The sequence below is a fragment of the Ambystoma mexicanum genome, chromosome 1p, assembly GCF_040938575.1.
Source record: "Ambystoma mexicanum isolate Mex_15411 chromosome 1p, UKY_AmexF1_1, whole genome shotgun sequence".
NCBI classification, from domain to species: Eukaryota; Metazoa; Chordata; class Amphibia; order Caudata; family Ambystomatidae; genus Ambystoma; species Ambystoma mexicanum.
The window spans coordinates 518636921-518652064 of NC_090921.1; the positions used below are offsets into that span (position 1 = coordinate 518636921).

The following is a 15144-nucleotide window of genomic DNA, read 5'->3' on the forward strand; positions in this document are numbered from 1 at the left end:
AGTCTGGGATTGAGTGACCCTTAATATATAGTGGGTCTGATTGAGAGGGTGAGAACAATTTTTCGATTCTTGGATTAACCCCTCTTACTAGTGCAGGGGTGGCCAGTGAAGGGTTGATTCGTCTCTTAACAGAGGCGGGTATTGGAATTGTTTGGCTGGTTGGGGGGGGGGGGGGGGTTTCTTTGATCATCCTTTCCACGAAGTCAGTGTCTGGGGTGACCTCCCCAGTTTCGACCTCAAAATGTGCTGCTTTCCTCAGCAGCGCATTAAAGGTGGGCTGGTCGTCAACAGGCGAAGGGTTCCTGACTGGTGTGGTCTGAGGAGACCTGATGTCTATGTCTGGCTCTGTAGACCCTGATGGTGACTGCCAGGGATTTGGGTCACCCTCACCTGGGTCTTCTTCGTACCCTTCCTCACTTATGTTAGTGTCCTCATGGAAGCCTTCTCCCTCTTGTTAGTTTTCATCATTAATGAACTCCTCCTGGAAGTGAGTGTCCTCTTCGGTGAGGTCGTAAGAGTTCATATCCTCCTGAAAGGGGTTATAGAACAACTTCGGCTATTTAGCCCTTGGACTTTCTAGGAGTACATCCCTAGGTCTTTTAGGTGTCCTATTTTCTGGAATGGCCATGAATCTGTCTAACTTGTCCATACAGGACTGGAACTTGTCTAAGGTCCACTGAGGTAGGCCAGAGCGGTCTGGGAGTGAAAAAGGAGTCCCTTCTCCTTGTATTCGCCTAGATCTGTCCCATAGCGTCGAAGATCAGGTTCCTTCGCCTTCTGAGAAGTGCTCTGGCAGGCTAGGGCTTTCCTTCGACAGTGGGAGCTGTCCCAGCCTTTGGCGTTTCTTTGGCCTTGTGCTTTCAGCGTGTCACTTGACGTCCGTCTCTGGCCGTCCTTAGAAGATATACGCGCGAGGCTTTCGGCGATCATTCTGTCTGCCGAGGGATCGCTCGCCGTCGCGCTAGGTACCGTCAAGTCATTACTGGCAACGTGCGCACTCTTATGAGGCGCGTCGCCGCCTGAGGGTTTGGGGTTAGCACCCTTATTTCCAGAGTGCCCGGTCGCCTGTCGTGGGAGTGGTGGCGGGGAGGGCTGGCGACCCTTGCGGTCGGAAGACGCCGGTGGGCCCGGCCCCTCCGTTTGCGCTCTGGCTGTCTTCGACGAATGCCTGCCGTGGGGTATGTGTTTTTAAGATTTGTGTGCGTTCTCGTTGCCGGGGTGTTCATCCCCATAAGCTGGGCGTGAGCCAGGCTTGTCGGGGCCGGGGACGGACGAAGAGGAGCGCGAACGCTCCCTCGAGAGGTCTACAACCTCCGTTACGGAGGCCGTGTAATCACTGTCCTCGTCACATTCGGCGGCGGCGGGCGAGGAATTTGACCTAGACATGGCGTAGGCCGCCCACCTTTTGACCCTACGTTCCTTTATCGTTTTGGGCTTAAGTAACTTACAGGCCGCACAGCCGTCCTTGTGATCGAGGGGCAAGCAACGGTTGCACCGTTTGTGCTTGTCCTTCCAGGTATATTTGCCTTTGCAAAGTGGGCAAAACCTAAAGGGCGTCCTCTCCATAGCGGAGGGCAAGAAGTGAGATTACGACCTCGAAAGAGACGGAGGGGAAAGAGAAAGGCATTCTCGGAGAGAAAAGAAAAGACCACACAACCCCACTCTCCCTACTGTGTAGGGCAGGCAAGGCCAGGCCACGTGTTCAGCGATGCCGAAGGATCTCCTCCCCTCGTCCTTCCATCGAAGATCTTGTTCGGCGGAGAAACAGCTTGCAGCTTCGTCGAGGGAGGGATCTATATGTTAGATATTAATAATAATAAACGACCAAGGGTCGAAGAAATGATTTCGCAATGTCTCTCGAGGAGCTCCCAATAGAGGCGACCAATAACTGGGCGGAAAAAAACAATCTGAGGGACCTCGACGTGTGAGGGATTGTGGGTACAACGCACATCACTATAGGGATAGTGTTACAGACACGCCTTGTCGACGTCCCCTTTTCGACTACGAAAAACAAAATGCAATACTCCGCAGTGACCACTGGATGTCGGACTATGCACAGCATGTGATTCTAAGCAGATTAACAAACATCAGAAAATTATTTAAAAACACACTTGTAAAAAATACACTGGCACTAATATGTCAAGCAAGTTCAAACAGTCACTAGAAATATATACACCTTCTTAATTATTTGACAAGTCTAGGTTAGTAACCCACTTATTTAGCAAAACAGAGGTGAGCGCATAACCATAGATGGCACTCCAATAATGATTCAGCCTAGGTGAGCCTCCATCTTGCGCCAGTAGCCCCCCTGCACTCCTTGCTGCCCCAAACCCCCTTCCCTACATCCACTTCCCTGCTCCACCCTCCTCCCGCCTCCCAACCCGCCCCAGCAGCCTGATTGGGCCCAAGCCTCCTGGTGCCTCCAGCCCACGGCCCGCAACGCTCCCCGCCTGCACTCAGTATCCTGAGCTGCAGAGCAGGTGAGTACTCTGCCTGAACCCTCTCCCCCCCAGCCTAGGTTAGCCTCCATCTTGTGCCACTAGCCCCCCTGCGCTCCTCGATGCCCCTGACCCCATTCCCTACATCCAGCCCTCCCCCTCTCGTGACTGGTTGCCTCCATGGCCTTACCTGTTCCCCCCCCCTGGGCAGCCCACTGCCCAGCAGCCCCTGCGGCTAAGGGCCCAAGGACAAGGCGGCTCCCACATTGGCGGTCCCAAGATGTGTCTGCAGGTGTCAGCAGGGGAAGCCAATGAAGCCACCAGACACCGACAAAACTAAGTGCTGGCATGGGTGGGGGGGTAGAGCAATTTCTCTACTCCAGAAAGCTCCTGCCACTAACTTTCCTCTCAATGGCCTAGACTGCTACCGATTTACACCATGTATTATTAGAGATATGCGACCACCAGCCTAGAGCTATTCATGGCTGGACAGCAAACACTGGCTGCAGTATAATGTTAACCAGTACCATACCCGAGAGAACCACAAAGATTAGCCTGCGTCGTATCTAGATAGAAATGTGATTGTTAGCATATGCCACACTTAGATGGAATTCTCAGGCATAGTCTGCGCCAAATCTAGACAAAAATGTGATTGTTAGCATATGCCACACTTCGATGGAATTTCTCAAGTTTAATCTGCGTCGCATTTAGATAGAAATGTGATTGTTAGCATGTGCCACACTTAGAATTCTGAACCTAGCTTGCATCGCATCTAGATATAAAAGTGACTTAGCATGTGCCACATTAGTATGAAATTCTGAACTTTATCTTGCTGGCATCTAGATAGAAATGTGACTTAGCATGTACTGCACCTAGATGGAATCCCACTATTGCAAGGACAGCAATGCCAACTAACCAACCACCTAACAATTCTATCCCTCTGCGTACACCTCTCAAACTATAACCAAACAACCACAAACCTAAAACACAGCAATCCGCACAAACTTCACAACAATGCAACAACAAAACAAACCACACATACTTGCACAACAGCACACGACGACTATGGACCATAAAACACCCCAAGCCCAGCCAACGGACCCACCGGGCTGAGGCTGCCAACAGCACATCACTGCTCTCCTGCACTCTTCCAGCTTATTCCCACTAGCCCACCCCCCTCCTCCCCTTTTTCAGAGCCGCCAGAGCGCCAGGGGACAACTTCGGTGGTGATAGTGCGCGGTACAAATGTCCTTTAACATTAACATTTAAAAAGGGAGAGAACAGGCAGAAATAGGAAGAAATACACAATACCAACACTTTTAAAGAACCACAGAAAGTCAAGAAAGGCAGGGTCTACTGTAGAGCAAAAAGTTCATAGGCCAGGACCACTCATGGCGAGAGCAAGGCGGAATGTGCCCAAGATCACACAGTTGAAGTACACTTTAAATGTCTTTGCAGATAGTTCAAAAAGGAGTTAGATCAGTTCAGAAAAGTTAGTTAACAGGTCTGAGGTCACCCCAGGATAGAGAATCAAGGATTTACGGGTCACCTTGAACAGTCTGTTGCAAGGGAGACCAGGCGGGACACAGTACCTGAAATGGTGAGAAAGCTCCAGCGGGGGCAGTTGTTCCTGGCAGCGGGTGCAAGTCAGTGCTTCGTCCAGGGAAAGAAGATCTCGACGTGGAGGAAAGCTCGAGGTCGTTGCACTGCCAGGGAAGAAACCAGCCGCAGAGTTTCCCGGTTAAAAGGTACTACCCTTTCATTCGCTGTAGTGGTGAAGCGTGACTATCCGGCCGCCAGGGTGCTTGGCACTGGTGATTCGACCACAAGACAATCCAGGAAGGCGAAAAAAGGTGAACTGGTTAACCCCACCAGCTCCAAGGAAGAAGACTCTCCTGGAAGAAGATCTTCTCCGTCGTTGGGAAGTGGTGAGTACGGTTCAGCAGGGCTCCACCGGTGGTGTGGTTGTTGCAGGTCGGCTCAGCTTCTCCCTCTTCAGATTCTTTAGGTCCTGTGGTGACTTCTGAAGTTCCAGTCCCCAAAGTCCTGCTTTTATGCAGAAAACCCCCATTCATCAGTCCTAGCTGTCACTCAAACATGCTAAGTGGTGAGCCGGACGGCTCACCACTGGGCCAATCACACAAGAGTGCAACTTGAGGCAACTCAGTCCAGGGTGCCTATCCCCCCACCACCCATCCTGTAGACCCAGACAGAGTGGCACCACTTTTGGAGGCTTCTGTGCAGAAGCCCACCAAAAGTGGAACAAAGGGATCGACTTGGGTTGGAGTTACAGAATACCAAAAAAAGTGGTGCATTTAAAATGAATGGGACAACCCCATAGGAAATATTCCGGTGGAATATTTTGCGTGGTAACCACTGCCACCAGCCAGAAACGAAACTCGACAAGGGGGAACTGGACAGTGCTCCCTTGAAAAACAGACCCAGGGGCAATCGAATTACCCCTACCAGTACTACCACAATATGATGGTTTGCACTGGTTCTGTTCATAATTTAAGACTAGTAAAGTCAATGGTGACTTTACATGCCCTGGGAGACAGTAGTCAGTCCCAGGATATGGAGTCTATGTTTGGGGGCCACTATGACACCCGTGTGTTACTTCACTGAGGGTGCTGTGTAACACTTACCAAAAACACAGGAAGCCCTATGGAGTAAAAGACCCCATAGCCCCTAAAACACATTACAAAGTCAAAGGACATTCTCAAATCATGCCTAAGAGTGGGAGAAAACGAGTCTCTCTCTTAGCAGGAGAAAGAATTAAACCCCAAAAATCCAGCAAAGCTGTTGGGGGACTCACTAAGTTTGGGAAATTAGCCTATACAGAGAATTCTCCCTAACACGTTGTCATTCTGAATTTTTGTGCTTGGACATACTTGTTCGCTGGGCACAGGTCTAACGCAGGGTGCATGGTGAAATCATTTTTGGGTACAAGGAAATACACTGAATAATTACCCTTGTTTACCTGGTGAATGGGGACTACTTCTACAGCGCCCTTTTCCAGCAGGATCTGAACCACTTGCAGCAGGATGCTCAGGTGTTCTGGTGATAGGCGTCTGCTCTTCTGTGGGTGGTATCGAGGTGGTTGGTGAAACTCAATGCAGTAGCCGTGGGTGACGGTCTAACACCCAATGGTCTGACGTCATCCCCTCCGAGACATGAATGAATGATGACAAACAACCCCTGACCGGGGAGGCTACCCAAACTGGCGAGTCACTTTGGGGTGGAGGCCAGGGAGCCTCTAGGAGTAGAGTTCCTGCCTCTACCCTTGTTTCTACAACAACCTCTTTGTTGGTACAGACTGTTTCCGGAAGAGCCTTGGCCGGAAGACCTGGAGCAGACCGAGAAAAGGATTGTGCACGAAAGGAACGGCGGGAGTTAGTGCCTCCATGTGGGTGGAAGGGTTTGGCCATGATTTTGGTGAGCGATTTCAGCGTTTCGTGCTTCTTCTGATGTGTGTGTGCCCCTGCTGCTGGGGTGTGAACACCCCATAACAGAGCTGGCAGCCTGAGGTTCTGCCGAAAGGTCTATGGCTTCCAAATCAGAGCCATGGCTGCTGATGGATTCCTAGTCGTCCGAAGTGACGGTGCCAATGGGGGGAATAACCTTCGGCAAGCATTGCATAGGCCGCCCACCGTCTAGTCCCACTGTCGTCCTACATTTTGGGTCGAAAGAGCTTGCAGGACTTGCATGAGCACTCGTAGTCTCGAGGTAGCCACAGATTGCAACAGCGATGGGTGTCCTTCCACGGAAACCTGCCGTTGCACGACAAGCAAAATTTAAAGGGCGACCTCTCCATAGCTGAGGGTGAAGGCAGCCAGACCAATTAGAGAAAGAAGGGAAAAGGAAATGCATTTTTGAAAAGAATAAGCCCAGGGCCCCACTCTCCCTACTGTAAGGGCCTGGCTGGAGGCCAGGGGCAACGCAGTCGACAGGCACCCAAGCAGCTGTGGATGTCTTCGGCGTGAGGGAGCCCACAAGGCAGTCGTCGAAAAAGTAGTAGGGAGACTAGATGACCATAGGTCGCGGGACAAAGTAAGCGATCGAAAGTCTTGCAAGCTCTGCATAAGGCGACCAACTAGATACACAGAAAAAAAATCAATCTGAGGGACTTCGACGTGTGAGGGATTTTCAGTACAATACATTTCACGTTAGGGATAGTGTTAGTCATGCTCATGTTGACGTCCCCTTTCGATCTTCGAAAGAAAGATGCAATACTCTGCAAGAACCACTAGATGTCCGACTATGCACAGCATGTGATCCTAAGCAGATTCACGAGCATCAGAAATGTTTTGTGTTGGTGCAACAATATTGGACTAAAGGTTTTACTTGCTTAGTGTGCATTTTGTAGGCCTAAAACTATGGTATAGTTGTATAGACCCACCCCCCCTTCCTCTCGACTGGAATTAAAGGTGCTGCTTCGTGTGTGGACTCATTGTAGCACCATAACACGCTTACACTCATCCTGAGACTAGGCCATACTGCCCTGCTACCTTCCCTTGTTTTTATTTAGCTAAACTCAGACTCCCGGCCCCGCCCCGTTTACCATAATAGACGGGCCTCCCAACATCACCCGCTGCCCCCAAACAGGCAGATCTGAACACCAGCCACCGGGAGGAGAGTTTGTCGCAGTCAAAGAACGGGCATCATGAGCCCCAGTATATATCTTGTAGGAAGACTTGACTGCACTATTTACCTGATGTCCGTGGATGAAGAATCTGGTCCAGGTGACTTGGAGAATCTTCAGGGTTCAGATAGTGCAGGGGCACACACTTCTTGCCCGTCAAGGCAGGCACGGTTAGGTGCTTAAGGGAGACTGGGCACTTTGAGCAGGACAGGCGGATCTTGTTGTCCCTACCGATCAGGAGGAAGGAGCATCCAAAATGTTACTTTGAGATGCCCGAGAAGTCATAGCTTCACAGCGATTCAGTGGAGTGTCCAAAAGGTGCTGTTTCAGAGTGTCGGTTCTTTATTAGCACAAACGACCGATGCTCTGAAACAGCACCTTCCAGTAGGCCGTCCAGGAGTGCAGAGTTCTAACAGTAGACAAGGTGAGTGGGTAAGACTGACTGCGTTTATCCCACTTGAGAGGCAGCAAGTGAACACTGCACCCAATTGCATGGGCCGCCAATGGCCAACTACCCCGCAGAGCAAAGCCAGGTATTAATGAAGGGTTCAAACAGAGGAAGGACACCACTATCCTGCGTAGCAGCACATGCCAGTCAGACCTGGTTTCACGCTGGCTACAGCCTCATGTTATGTTAATGTTACTTTGCATTTATATAGCGCCTTATGTACCATTGGTATGGTCTCAAGGTGCTGGTAGGTTGAACGCCCTCGGGAACCGAAGTTCAAGTCAGTAGAGAGAATAGAGCGAGTCAAAGGTGCGCGTGAGCACTGGATAGGTGTGTAGCTGGTGTGGCATTTGTGCGATAGTTGCTTATTAGCGGTAGGTGTGGTGGTTGAGAGATCAAGAGTATGTGTTTGTTCTGGCAGGTTTTATCCAGACCGAAATCTGGCTGCGTTAGGCCTGAGGAGAACGCCTGGCTGGAGGGTGTGTAACCAGCAGTGTTTAGTTAGAAAGATGGGGAGTATGAGGCAGATGTTGGTATGAGAACAGCTATACCAAATGGTGTCATACTATCGCTGTGTTCTAGTTGAGTGGTGGTGTAGAGAAGAGTAAGCGTGGAGATGTGATATGATGGTTTACATGCTCTTTCAAACGTCCCATGCACTCCAAACCATTCCATGCAAGTTGCGCAGTTCCATGTACTCCAATCCGTTCCATGTATTCTAAGCTATTTTATGCACTCCAACCATTTTATGCAATGCTTCTTTCATTCGTTCTATCCAGGTTATCATTTCTCCATGCATCATCCATCCACGTACGTCATCTTCACATGTTCCACCCACTTTACACATTCCATCCACTTCTCCGATTCCAAACGCATCACCCGTTCATCTACCTACTTCATCTGTTCTACCATTTCACCCATTTCATTCACTTCACCTATTCTACACCCGGTCACCTGTCCATCCACATACGTCACCCGTTCCATCCACATACGTCACCCGTGCCATCTATGTATTTCATCTGTTCCATCTATGTACTTCCCTCGTTCGCACTACATACTTCACCAGTCCTGAATATAAGCACCCTGTGTCTAAATATGGGCATTTCGTCCCATACACAAAGTGGGATGAGGAAAGGCAAAGTTTTATATGCAGTACCCTTTGGGTGCACTACAACAACTCCGACTACAGGTATAAGAAACCCAACCTTTGGTATAAGCTTGTACTAGACAGTTTTGGTAGCGTGTTGAGCAGCCAGGCTCATCTCAAGAGCGGTCAATGTGAGCTGTAGGGAAGTTACACAGATTCACAGTGACAAATATTCAAATAAACTCTTATACACAAGGTTTCTTGAATAAACAGTCAGTTAGAGTAAGCCTTCTTCAGAAGGGAGCAATATAAAAAAGTAACAAACACTTCAATACTATTCACTCTTAGTTTCTAAATCAGTAAAGACCCCTTTGGGATGGCTCACAGACACAACCTACACCCGCAGGTGACTTCAATAGCTAGGGTGCTGGGGACATTTATATCTTACAGTTGCATTTAGAATACAGTTACAAGAAAAAGGTTATTGGAACAAGAAACCACACATATTCTTAAGCAGGCAAATACTTTTGGATCCCCTAAGCAGAGTCATTCAGTATAATAGGCTAAGCCAAAGTCAAAGGGCAAAAGTCTTATATAGTATGAAGCACTTCTGGTGGGTAAGTAGAAAAGTCTTTGCACAATGTTTTCAAAGTCCTTGAAGAAAAAGAAGAATCAAATGTAGGGCCATTAGACTTGTGAGGGGTAGAAGAATAGATACAGCAAGAGGTAAGTTCTCTCAGACTTTGAACAGTACCTTTGTATTGAAGAAAACATGCAGCAGATGACTTACTGTTCCTAAGCAGCTCTGCAGATCTCACTGTTCTTGGGCCTCAGTCGTGGGGACAAGAGAGGACTTCTGGGGACTCCTGCACTGCAATGGGATGGTCACCGCTCGCAACTGGCAATCTTCAAATCGGGCTGTGAAGTGTTTCAGCGCCTCGCGTCTACCGCAAATGGCAACACCATGGTTCCTGGCTGTCGAGATGGGCTTTCCTTGCTTCTGGGTTTCTTCGCTCTGTTGAGGGGGCTCAGGCTCAGTCAGTCCTGCTTCCTGGGAGTCCGGAGGATCTTCCTGGAGCTCTAGGCCAGCTTAAAAGCAACGCACACAATCCGGCATTACTCTCCCTGGCTATACGGTTTCCAGCAGCATCTCTGGAAATTCAACCAGCTCCGAGAAGGATGTCCAGGTGGCTTACTTTGGAGTTGATTGGTCCCAACAACTCAAGGGGAGAAATCGTCCATGCAGGGGCTTCTCTGTCGATACGAATTTGGAGTTTCAGCACAGCAGCAGGGCTTCACCGGGCAAAGCAACGGTCCAGGAGTCGCAGCAGGCTTCCTCTTCAAGTTCTTCTTCAATTCCTTCGTCCAGTGGGAGACTTTGCCTTCGAAGCCAAACGCCTCGCCTTTTATTCAGTTCTCTCCCATTCATTCCAGCCTAGCTGTCAGTCACCCAGCAGGGTGGCTGTCCTTGCCGGCCAATCACTACAGAGTGCATTTGGGTAGCCTAAGAGACTAAGCACAGGGAGCTTCGGGCACCTCCCTCACTTCCTGCCCACCCTGGAGCCAGAAGCGGGCTTCACTTGTGAATCCCACCAAAGGCGAAGTGAACAATGGGACCAAACCTGGTTTGGCACGCAGATTAAACCTCAAGGAGGACCTTTCCACAAAGATATGGCAAAAAAAGAAGACTGGGGCCATTTTGACAAAAATGGCACACTTTGGGGGCTTTACTGCTGCTGGGCACACATCCTGTGGTAAATGCACACCACGGTAGTAAAAACAAAACTACTGCCACCAGCAATTCAGTGGGAAAAGGTTAACAAAAATTTTACAGGAGAAGCTAGACAAAAGGGGATACTAGGTAACCCCTCCAGCACCCTATTTTAAGATAGTGTGTGCTGGGCCTAGGAAGTTACAAATGTGAGTAAAGTCAATTTCACTTTCCTGCTCCGAGAAACAGTTCATCCCAGAGAAGGTATTTAAACCTTTGGGAAATCTAAGATACTTCCCTGTGCCACTGCACTAAAGGTGCAGTGTGACACAATGTAAAAGATGATGCCTATGGAGTTTGTCAGGCTCCATAACCAAAAGAAACAGCTCAGAAATCACACTAAAAAACTTGAGTGGGAAAAAAGGGTCTCACTCTCTCCAGGTAATAAAAAAAAACTTCAAGTCCTCAAAATCTAGCAAAGTTGCTGGGGTTCTCTAAGGTGGAGGGAACTAGCACATTTCTGAGAATTCCCCCCCTCCCCCCCAACAGTCTTGACACGCGCCCAATTTCTTCGAGGCAAACCAAGACCATCTCCACTTGGTGAATGGAGACGTGGGTCAAAAATAATGCCAGCCGTGTGTAGTAGTTGCCACAATGTGGGAACCCCATCACACAGAAAAAGCTGTCAGCACACTAGCCAAATGCCTAAGGGGATGTAACCTCTTTTGGACAATAAGGAGTACCCCTGCCTTAGGAGTTTCAATAATTCCTAAGGCAGAGCACAAAACGCACACAACAATGACTCTCGTGCAGGTACTGGATTAAATCTGGCTGAGACGAAAAATGTCAAACCAAATAATTATGCAAAAGGTTTAGAGGTCCCTCGAAGTTGGGCAAAAAACTCCTTAATAGAATTCTACCTTGACCACTTCTGTGGTCTTTTCCGGGGAGGGGATCCTAACCTTTTTTTTTTTTTACTTTCTTTATTGGTTTTCAACAGATTAACAGACCATAAACTTTATCATATACTGCATATGTAATACACGTCCACAATTTCCCCCTTTCCACCCTCCTCCCCCCCCCCTTCACCCAAGACCACGGTCAACTTAACCGTCCAATATCCAGCCGGTTTAATGGCCAGGGCTGACCGATCCCTCTGAGGAGTCGTCCGCCGCTCTAGGGTGGAGTAACGGTACAGTCAACGACACCCAGCGGGTTAATTCCTCACTGGAGTCCAGCCTCTGTTCGTGGATTGCGGTTTCCCATGCTCCGGTCTCAGCAGCTATCCACTTCCTAAGGTCACCCCACCACTGCACCTCGATCAGGCCTCTGGGGCTCTTCCAACCCACGGCTATGCGTCTTTTCACAGTGATATAAATTAAGTCTCTGAATCTGTTTAGAGGCTTGCTTTTGTGGTTACGGCTGTATCTGCCCAAGATACAGGCCGCAGGGTCGTGCACTTCCAGTTCAATGTCTGCTTTAGCCACCCTTCCCTGCACCTGTGTCCAAAAGGTGCGTATCACTGGGCAACCCCAGAACATGCGAGGCATTCCCGCCCTCGGCTTGTTGCATTTGGGGCATAGCTGGTTTGCAACGCCCCTAAAACTCGATATTGTTTCCGGAGTTAGGTAAGCCCTGTTGGTGATGTATAGTTGGATGAGTTGTAAGCGGGCGTTTCTGGAGATTTTCTTGTGGTAGAGAGTTACCTTTTCCCATTCTTGGTCTTCAAATTCTAGGCCTAGCTCGTTTTCCCACTTTCCTCTGCTTCTGAGCTCAATCCTGGTCGTGCCTAACATTAAGGCTTCATAGAGCCGCAAGGTTTCATGGCCTCCTTCGGCAGTGTTTAACATTGTTTCTATAACCTCGTTGTCCGTTGCTAGGATGGCAGCCACAGGCCATCTGTCCTTCATAGCCTGCATTACTGCTCTGTGGAGTAGGAATTGGCCTGCTGTTAGCTCCGTGGTCTCGCTGAGATCGGAGATGTTAGGATTTCTTGGTCCTGAACCAGGTCTCCTAGGGTAGCCACAGCGCAGGGTTCCCATTGTGCACGCGTTTCCAGTTGGCCCCATGGGCGATGGGCCATGAGTACCGCTATGGGGATCTGTGGGGAATATGGATTTACGGACCCCACTGATCTGCAAGCCCTTTTCCAGAGCTGGGTTCCAAGCTTGGCTAGGTATGGGTAGTGCCTTAGGGCTCCCTCCTTGACCCAGAGTAGGTATCTGAGTAAGAGGCTGGTTGGAGAAGTCTGGTGTCTGTAGTGATCTCGTCGGCCATCCATCGCATCACGTGTCTTAGCTGGCTTGCAAGGTAGTACAGTTTGAAGTTGGGGACTTTCAATCTTCCCATCTCATAGGGTCTTTGAAGTATCTCCAGCACCACCCTGTGCCTGCCTCCCTGCCAGAGGAACCGCCTGCATAACTTATTAATGTCTCTAAAGAAGGAGGGGGGGGGGGGGGGGATGTTGAAGGGGACGTTGGTAAAATTGTTTAATAGGCGGGGAAGTGCTACCATCTTGAGGAGACCCGCCCTCCCGGCCATAGAGAGCGGAAGCTTTCCCCAGAAATCCATGGATTTTGCCAGGGTATCTTTAGCTCTAACCGTATTGAGGATGTGCTCCGTGTATGGGTGTCAGTGTCTAGTGATTCCCAGGTATCTAAAGGAGGTCACCTGCCATTGAAGGTCTAAGAGGGGCAGGGATCTGAAGTCTTCCCTGTATAGTGCAGGTAGCGGGTAGAGGCAGGACTTGTCTTTGTTAATCCGGATTCCCGTGTGATTGTAGAAACCTTCTAGGGTTTCTAGAATGTAGGGCAAGAGGTGTTCGGGATTGTGTAAGTATAACAATGTATCGTCAGCGAACATGGAGACAAGGTGGGTTACCCCGTCAATCTCAATGCCCCCATCTCCATATTCCTGTCTAAGGTATGCGGCCACGGGTTCGGTGGCAATGATATATAGCATCTGGGATAGTGGGCATCCCTGGCGGGTGCCCCTGTGGATGGACCACGTATCAGAGTATGTCTTGTTGGTTCGCACCCTGGCGGTTGGGTTGGTGTAAACCAATTTGGTCCATTTAAAAAAAACTGGTCCTATCCCCATTTTTACCATGGTGGCATATAGCCACTCCCATCGCACTGAGTCGAAGGCTTTGGTGGCGTCTAATGACGCGACCGCGTATTTCTGAGGCCTCAGTTCCGTGCTGTATATAACGTGGTGCAACCTCCGCAGGTTCTCGGTTATGGAGCGCCCAGGCACATAGCCCGTTTGGTCCTGATGGATTAAATGTGGTATTACCCTACATAATCTGTTCGCTAGGAGGGAGGTTAGGATCTTGCTATCAACGTTTAGCATGGATAGGGGCCTGTAGGAACCGCAGTCCGTTCCATCTTTGCCAGGCTTGAGGGGGTGGATGATTACGGCTTCCCTCATGGTGTCAGGGAGGGTGCCACGCTCATAAGCTTCATTAAACACCTGGGCCAGCAGAGGGGCTAGAGTCTCCTCGTAAGTCTTGTAAAACTCCCCAGGGAGGCCATCGGTACCTGGGGCTTTTCCAGATGGAAGGGATCCAATGATTACCTTTACTTCATCGGGAGTGATGGGCTCGTCTAGTGTTTCGGCCATCTGTGAGTCCAGTTTAGGCAGCTCAATGATGTCCTCAATACTGGTATCAACTACAGGCGGGGTCTCGGAGTACAGGTGATAAAAATCTGAAAAGACCGAGTTGATTTCTTTTTGGGTATGTGCGGTGGTGCCATCCGGCTTAAGAATTTGGCAAATGGGTGTACGGGGGATCTCTCTTTTATACAGCCAGGCTAGGAGTTTCCCGGGTTTGTCTTCCAGGGCGTGGGTTCTTTCAGTGTGTTTAGCGCAACTCAATTTCCCCAGGGATTCCCAGTGTGTTAAACAGGTTTGCTTTAGGTTGGTTATTTTATGTAGGAGTTCTGGGGTTGAGTCAGCCCTGCTTTCCAATTCACCCAGCTCCCCCTCCGAGCGTTCTAGAGAGGATATGATGGATCTCTGGGCTCCGCCTATGGACGCAATCATTTCCCCCCTCATGACTACCTTGTATGCCTCCCATGCAGTGCCTATATATTTGACGCTATTCAAATTTCTTTCCCAGTAATCCTCAGTACTGTCACTTATGTGTTCCCGGAAAGCCGTATCGTGAAGGGCTTCGGCTCTAAGCCTCCAGGTAGGAACCGGGGGTCTAGGCGGGAATACTTCTCAGGTGACCAACAGCGGTGAGTGGTCAGACAGCACCCTGGGCAGGTAAAGGGCGTCACCAAACATAGCTTGTTGCTCTTGACTTACAAACAAATAATCCAGCCTAGTATGGACAGCATGGGGTGGGGAGTAAAAGGAAAATATGCGTTCTGGGTGTAGTTCTCTCCACAAGTCTCGGAGTAACAGCTGGCGAGTCAGTTTGGACAAAATTTTGGCCGGGGGGGGGGGGGGGGGGATGGGCGGGTAGGTTTATTATCCGATCTATCCTTTAGGGGGTCTAGAGTGCAATTGTGATCGCCTCCCCAGATCATGACGCTGTCCCTGTAAGGGCTGAGTCGTGAGTACAGGGAATGGAAGAAAGCAGTAGCGTCATGGTTGGGTGCGTAGGTGCTAATTAGGCATATCTCTCTGCCTTCAATGGTGCCGCACGCCAGTGCCATCCTACCCTCGTCATCCGTTTTTGTGCTCATTAGTCTGAAGGGGATGGTTGGGTCAACCCAAATCAAGACTCCTCTGGCATAAGAGGAGTAGGAGGATCCCATCACGGTCCCTCGCCAAGTCTTGGCCAATGCCTTCAATTTATCTGCAGTTAGG

The 15144-nt window shown here is 49.7% G+C and overlaps 1 protein-coding gene across 2 annotated transcripts in view; it reads right to left on the minus strand.

Moving 5' to 3' along the window:
- The window catches only part of PIAS4 (protein inhibitor of activated STAT 4), a 741820-nt gene that overhangs the window by 182360 nt on the left and 544316 nt on the right, over positions 1-15144 (minus strand). The gene's annotated exons all lie outside the window — the stretch shown is intronic.